The 8,228-nt window shown below is 39.4% G+C and overlaps 1 long non-coding RNA gene across 1 annotated transcript; it reads left to right on the forward strand.

The window, feature by feature from the left end:
- Nucleotides 1-1,914: 1,914 nt before the first annotated feature.
- Nucleotides 1,915-3,854, forward strand: LOC103805094. The gene is made up of 2 exons (XR_624768.1): nucleotides 1,915-2,444; nucleotides 2,732-3,854. It is a non-coding gene; the product is annotated as an uncharacterized LOC103805094 (long non-coding RNA).
- Nucleotides 3,855-8,228: the final 4,374 nt, after the last annotated feature.

Here is an 8,228-nt window from a genome sequence, read left to right on the forward strand (position 1 = left end):
ATATATACATATAAATATATATATATATATACTGTATAGTTAACATTTGTGCTTGGAAAGAAATTTTTTCAGTCCACAAAACTAGCAATATAGACTTTACAAGGAATTCCACTTACTTGATAGGACAGTATAATAGATGAATAGCATATGAAAGAGTAGACCAAAACCAGTAAACGTTAGAAACAAATTTCAGACATTTCAGTATTTTCATGACAAGTCCTCTGGGCTTGCTAAGATTTCTAAGCAATCATTACTAAATGTGCCAAGTAACATAGCATTTAAATGTTGTAGTCAAATACTGCTTTGTATGAATCCTTATTTTATTAACACGATGATATCATACGTAATCAGTATTATAACTGCTCTGCTATTTCAGGTAAGCAAACTCGTTAAGATGCAGTAATTCTACCGTAGCAATGTAGGGTGGCCACTTCCCATGGTCATCTCCAGGCATTGGTCACACAAATTCTTAGACACTTTAAAGGCTGTGATAACTGTGAACTTACATGATCCACATTTCTTTTGTATGCATTTGGATTCAACAACCAGACGTGAAGAGTCACAACAGGTGCATGTACACACTGCAAAAACATTCATCTCAAACATGAAAATGGCAAACTTCCATCCTTCTCAGCTACTTGGTTTCCTGTTTACCATGATTTCTCATTTTTACCCCCAATGAAGCTGAATTCTAGTCAGTGTTTCCAGGCGGAAGTGCTCGAAAACTTGAAGGTTTGTTTTAGAATTTAGTATAGGGTTTTTATATATATATATGAAAAAAAGATCTGTAATTCCATGTAGCCATGTGCTAGCAACAAAGTGGCTTTACCATTTTTACTCATTGCATTCGTTAGTTTGAAGCACCCAGCACTCAGCAGGCTGAGTTTCTGCTCAAACCCTCACGTTCATAGTCCAGTTAGCTGCAAGACATCACATAAAAATAGGCTGTGCTGCTGTTGCTTATGTGTTTTAACCAAACCATTTGCAAATTTATATACAATTTTTATCCCAAAATTCTGTACAAAGTTATACATGGCGCCTACTTTGTAGTTTCAGCACTTTGAGCCACTGCAAGGACTTTACACCTAAACAGTAGAGACAAAGGAATCACAACTGCAAAACTGTACCAGCCTAAAAGCAAACCTTGAAGAGGATGAGCAAAAAGTTCCAGTAAGAGATGGGTAAAAGTAATCACAGCAACAAGCAGTCGGTTTTCTGTTTAACAGTAACAGAGTTGTCAGAAGTGATGAGGACTTGAGAACACAGAGCGACTTCTCAGACTGGCTTGCTCATGGCATCTCTGACATTGGCGGGGGGAGAGGTTCAGTAATTTTTTTCCCTTTCATACCATTGATATCAATACCAGCAAAACTGCAAACTGAGCACTTTGTCGACCTCCACAGAGAGCAAATACAGCAATCTAGAGTTTAGCCTTTTGTTTCAAGCTGTCCACGTTTGTTTCACACATGTGCAATACGTTTTCCCCTTCTGCTCCTTCTCCTCTGAATGATCTTCATGAGCAGAAAACAAGTCGTTATTGTTTTTATGTATCACTCATACTATTCTAAATTCTGCGGCTTACCTTGAGAGGGCTCCTGCGGGTCCCCTGAGGCTCTGTTCCTTGCAGTTTTAAAAATGTATACTGTTCTTATAAGGGAAAGTAGAACTGTCTGCATGTCATCTAATGTTACTAGTGTGAGGCTACACTCTACATATTGTATATTTGCAAAATATATCAGTGTTACTCTTGATATTAGTTGAAGTAAAGTGATAACATATTTCAATATGTAGACTTTTCTTCATACATCTGTACCAATAGTAAAGTCTAACTGTAATTTATAGGTTGTTCCAGAAAAGATAAAGAACCATTCAGGTCCAAACATCTCTCAGAAACTGCATCTTTTAATTAAAACAGAGGTAAGAATGCTCCTCTTCACTGAGTGACGGAGTCTGTACTTGTGTCAGATGCAGAGTCATAATGTAAGTAAGACTGTGTATGGAATAAAGGTAGAATATGCAGTAATAGTGGAGAAGAAAATCTGACTCTAGCTGTGTGCATTAACAGTGAAGAGCTTAAAGCTCCCAGATCTGCATTTGCTTTATGTTTACAAACCCCTTTCATTCATTTAAATTAGAGTTACATATAAATATCCTGTACTGAAACAGTAAGCCACATTTTAATGCTTGACCACTGATTTTCCATGTGCAATCAATTAAATAGTCAGGAGATGTCACAAATGTGCATGCAAAGAAACATTTACACATGGTTTCACATACACGTGGGGAAAGAATGTGCCTACCGGTGCATTGAGCTGCACGTGTGAGATCCCAGATCATCTGGAGGCTGACTTGCAAACCAAAACTGGTCACATAAGAGCACAGTATTTGTAAACTCTGTTCTTTCAAGTCAAAGAGGAGAAACAGTGGACTGGATTTTTTTTCTAGTTTTGTTCTGTTTTGGTTTTTTAGACTATGTGTTTATATGTACTTTAACCAAACAAACATCATTGAGCTGCACGTGTGAGATCCCAGATCATCTGGAGGCTGACTTGCAAACCAAAACTGGTCACATAAGAGCACAGTATTTGTAAACTCTGTTCTTTCAAGTCAAAGAGGAGAAACAGTGGACTGGATTTTTTTTCTAGTTTTGTTCTGTTTTGGTTTTTTAGACTATGTGTTTATATGTACTTTAACCAAACAAACATGTCTTGGTGTCAGCATAAGTCTTAAGAACTTTGCTGCTTGTTTAGGGCTGTAGTATAACCTCTCTGACTCCGTCCTTGATTAACAGTTGCTTAGAGCAGTGTGGGTCATGCCTAGAATAGGAAAATGATAGTACTTAACACTGTGTGGGGTTAGGAAGATGAATTTTTCAGCCTGCAGGCAGGAGTAGAATTGAGAGGGTTTTTTCTCAGATGCCATTGCCAATTAAAACCTGGTACAGAACTGCGCAGAGTGACCGTGGTTGTCTCTCCCCATAAACGATGTGGCAAAGTAGTAATGCTGATTTGAAAAAATGAAAGGGAAATGTAAAGAATGAAGGTGTGGCAACAGAAATCTTTTCTGGGACAACAATCAAATATATATTTGGGGGTTTTATTTTTTTAAGTTAAGAATGAAATGTAAAACAATGTAAAAACAAAAAACAAAGTTCATCCTAATATAATGTGCGTCTTGTATTGCTAAAAAACAAGTCTAACATACGGTGTAGAATGATTTTCCCATCATGTACTGCATGCAGCAGAAGCCTCTTGTTTCTTGATAAAATGAGCTGAAAGACAGTCAGCAGATATTTAAACACTGAATCTCTAGATGTTGACTTGCTGTTCCATATGAAGCTGTGTGTTTTCTGCAGTTAAGCATGCATTTTGCTGTTCCCTTGTAAGATACCATCGCACTTCTTGCCTGCAAAATGGATTATTGTGTATATATTTCAAAGAAAAGTGGAACCAATAACAAGATTAAATTTGGAAAAGAGAAAAGGGGGTGGTGAAAACGGGACCAGTAGGGGGAATAGAGAATTCTCTAAATTGTACATAGTGTGTAAATTAGCATTACTCTAAGTCTGCAGTCACTCTGAGGTTGCCTATCTCCTGCTAGGAACTTAAATCAGCTTTGAGTTGTATTAAACTGTTAGAATTAGGTCTTGAATGCAGACTGTTAAAGACTTCAAAAAACATATGCTTACAAGAAGCTTCTGTTCTGGGGAGGCTTGAGACCCCTTTTGTAACTCTGGGGAAGAAAGGAGTGCTTTCATTTTAATATGCATTCTGTTTGTAAGTAGTAACAGACCCTATTGATGTACAACTATAACTGTGATCATGTGGAGAAATCAAATAAATCATTTAAAACTCCTTGTTTCTCATTTTGTGTAATCCAAGAACTTCAGCTCTTCAGATTTGAAATGAAGGAATTTCCTTCCAGTGGTATCCTGGCCCCGCTGAGGCAATGGGATTTTGGTTGCTCACTTTAAAGGGGCCAGGAGTTCAGTCTTCATCTGAAAGATAAGGTGGTGGAAATGGTGGTCAGTTCTGTGGAGACTGTGAGGGATTCTCATAGGCTTTGATTTGTTCGGTGGTGCTGTAAATATATTTAAGTCTTAAGGATGATAAAGAGCAATAAATACAAGACCCAGATCTGCAGACAGTGATGTAACACTGCAGAGGCTCTGGTGTCCTATTTACCAAAACACTAATGTTGGAAAATGATCACCAGATGTTGAACCTTCTGAAACATGAGCTGTCCAGCATGTTCACCTGGCCCTGTTCATCTTCTGGCTGTCACGTTGCCTCAGGAGCTCATGTCCAGAGGACTGTCTGCCCTTGAGTGGAGTGGTGTCTGTCCTTCCTGGGGACACAGTCCTTCATTCCTGCAGTGACTGACACTCCTGGGCTGCAGCTCCAAGAGACACTGTGCTTTGAGTGCCCACTGGCAGGGAACCCTCAGACCTCAGAGTGGTGTGGCTGAGTAAGTACCACCCTGTTACTACCTGTCCTGTGGATTTGTTGTGTCTCACTCTGCAGCACAGAAGGATTACTGCACTGACATCCTTGCCAGGCTTGGCCCTCACAGTATTTGACACCACACCTGCAGGTACTTTAGATAACAGCTCCGTTGTGTTCTCATTTGTGTGCATTTCCTAGGTGTCAAGGGGATTGTAGTGTATCTGTAAAGCCTGTTAAAGCTAATGCTTAGCTATCAGTTAAAACTAAATACTGTGTTTGCTTCTGTTTTCTATGAATTTTAGGAGATTGTTGAATTATTTTGTGGGAGTAGTCTGCTATGATCTATTTCTGAACGGCTGTAATGTCAGGATGTTTAGATAGGTAAGTACCAATTTATCACCAGATATACCCACTGCACCACCCTCTGAGCTGTGCCACCCTCTAGAAGGTGAACAGTGCCTCACAGCAACATTTGTAGTGCAAGTAGAAGAATCTGCTGTGCTGTTTCTTTATTCCTGTTTCAGAAATAATGATGTTAGGAATTTTGATACATTACATTTTGAGAAGGCAAAGAGTCTTTCTTCTCTATTTTGGCTCAGAGAGGCTGTAAATGCTGTTATAAATCTGGCTGCTTTTTCCTGATCCATTTTAGAAGTAGGACCTAAATAATATGTCTAAATTCTGCTTCTTCCTACGTAAACTAAGACTAGGTTGAAACCATTTATGATCTGGCACTACTACATGTCCCTCCCCGTGGCAGGGAGTTGGAAGGTGTTCAAGGCCAGGCTGGATGAGGCCTTGAGCACCCTGGTCTGGTGGGAGGGGTCCCTACCCAGGGCAGGGGCTGGGGACTGGATGATCTGTGAGGTCCATTCCAACCCCTAAAATTCTATGATTCCATGAATCTTTAGGGTCCCTTCCAACCCAAACCATTCTATGATTCTGTGATACTGAAGAAAAACAAATAGCCAAAGGAACCACAGCAGCAGTTCTGGTTTGTGTGATAGGTTTACACTGGTTGCAGTAATGCCAAGAAACTTAATTTAAAAAATTCAATGTAGGTTCAACCTGTGATAGTTTAATAGCTCACAGTTGATTTTTTTTTAAAATTATAATATCCTTATTTGTTTGAGATGCTTCTCCTCATGGAGTTGCATTCCTTAAGTCTCTGATGAAGCTTGGATGCACACCCCTAATGAAACATACCTTCATTTAACAAGACAATATATTGTCTTCTTGCTGGGGGTGGGGAATCTCACGCTCAGAGTAAGAAAAAGGACAAGGTTTTCAGTCCTAAATTAACTGAAAATCACATCTTTTACAAGTCAGAACTCTAATGTTTGAAAATGTTCCCTAAATTCTGTCCTGTGTTTGTGCCTTTCAAATGTTTGTGTGCATGTACCAGTACATACACAGATTGCACGAGTGAGTTGTCATGCCATAAGCAACTTCTAGCTCTTCTAGACAGCAGGTTTTTAAGAGGAGGGTCTTTTCCAGGTATTTCCTGTGTTATTTTGGTTGAAATAAATGCAATATTTAAATGACAGGAAAACAAACTAAACCTCAAATGTTCTATCCATCTCTCTCTTCAGATTTTTGTTGACTTAACAATCAATTAATTCTATTTAACTTTGTTTCTTCCAGTTGGCCTTAATGGTTGACTTTCATTCAGAGTTTCATAAAAACAGGTGTAGTAGCATTTTACCATAGATTTATTTGGAGTATCTTCCAAATACATTATATAAAACAGTTGTGTGATGTTTTATTCACTAGCTACACCCTGTGCAGGGGGGAGATTTGGGAGCCCCAGCTATGTGTAAGTTCGAGGGTATTGCAGGCCCTGATCACACCGAGCCCAGAGTATCTTCCATGCACGGATGCTTATCCCTCAGCATTTTTGATGGAGCTTGGAAAATTGAGCCAACTTCTACATTTTTTCCTGCAGTCATTAAAACAACTGTCACAAGGTATCAGAATTATGACGCTGTTACGATTGCATGATTAAATCCTATTTCAGCAGTTGTATGCACTGCCAAATGCACAATGTGTTAGTTGTATAAGATGAGCTTAGATGTACTTAGAGTAACATGCCACAATACATCTGGATTGGTATTAGAGCTGCATTAAATACACCTTTTACAAAAGGAAGCATACAGGATTTTTGCCCAGCTTACTACCCTCTTAGGGATTCTCGCTGCTGTATTTTGTTGACATCAATTTCCTAGAAGAGAACATAGCACAGCTAACCTGAATATCTAAATCATACAAATGCTTCATTTTAGGTGTATTTTTTAGCAGATGTTCTTTTTGTTTCTATTATTACAAGAATTAAAGCCAAATCCCATCTTTCCCAGGAAAACTAAATCAACTGCAGGATAAAGGCTGATCATGAAAGTTAGGAAATGCCCCCATTGAGATCTCTGCTTGGAGTACTTCCTCAGCTAAACAAGACATTAATAAAAGTTGTGTGGGTGCTGCTGACTTGAACCCATCACTTCTTTTTCAACTGGTTAGATTTATTCTTTTTCCCATGTGTGTAAATGTATATGTTTAGGAATAAAATGATATGGAAAAAATCCCCTTAATTCAACGTTTTTGCAGTAACTGAGATGTGAAATTAGCATCATGGCTCACGAGATACAGCCAGCTCAAACCAACCACACAAGCAGAGGGTTTATCAGCTCTGTTGGGAAATGACACACACAACTTCAGCTTTCATTTATTCCTTCATGTTTAGAAGCAATTTAAACAGGTCTGTGTAATGAGCAAGGAAAAATAATCTGTCTTTAATAAAATGAGTAGGGGCAATTAATTCTAACACAAATGGCTGCACAGCTGAAAATGCTTTTTCTCTACAGCTTCTCCTTCTGCTACAAAACCAGACATTACTGAGTGTTTAACCAGGAAATGGCCTTTGGTTTTGTGTCCAGGGAAATGGCAAACGTGAGGACAGCGCAGGTGTTCTGGGTTAGAGGCTGTGATTCAGCAAGGGCATCACAGCAACCTAAGGCTGGAAATTAATTCATTTAGTCATTACCATTATGGTTTTATAATGAGGAAGCAATCTGACTTTCAGACACGGAGCTTCACATTTGGATGCAGGTGGACTGAGTCTGTGCAGCCTCCCTTTTGTGCATGATCCCTGGGCAGGAACACGCGGAGCAGTGGTGTCCCCAGGCACAGCTGAGCTGTGGGGCAGCCCAGGGAGCAGGGGAGAGGACATGGAGCCTCTTGTGAGTGCAGGAAAGCAAATGCTGCACTGGGGGTGAGGGAGGAGGGAAGGGCTCGTGCCGAATGCATGACCATGGTCTGTCCACACTCATGAAGTGAGGTACCACCCTGTGAGCATTTTCCTCCTCGTCATATGCTCTTGGCTGATAATTTTTTCATTTTACTGGCTAATATTTCTTCAGATCCATCTCCAACAACAAAAAGAACATTTTTATTTAATGATTCATCCTATATATTGTCTTTGATGTCTTTCTGGTAGTCCTACATCTCCTCTTCTGCCACAGCCCTTACACCAGGCTCAAAAAATGCCTATGCTGTAATTACAAATAACACCTTAAAAAAAACCCAAAACCAAACACACACAGCCCTGCAATCCCCATAGTTTGAAATACTTCTGTTGTCCTTCAACACTTGAATTTGGAAGAGCAGCGACATTTTCCAGCCTGATGAGAAATGTGTGCTGAGTATTCTAAGCAGGACTTGAAGCATCCCAGGTGTTTATAGCCTAGAATTTTCACAACATTACAGTAAGTTTTAAAAATGGCTTTGATT

This window comes from Acanthisitta chloris, unplaced genomic scaffold (assembly GCF_000695815.1).
Source record: "Acanthisitta chloris isolate BGI_N310 unplaced genomic scaffold, ASM69581v1 scaffold40976, whole genome shotgun sequence".
Classification (NCBI taxonomy): domain Eukaryota; kingdom Metazoa; phylum Chordata; class Aves; order Passeriformes; family Acanthisittidae; genus Acanthisitta; species Acanthisitta chloris.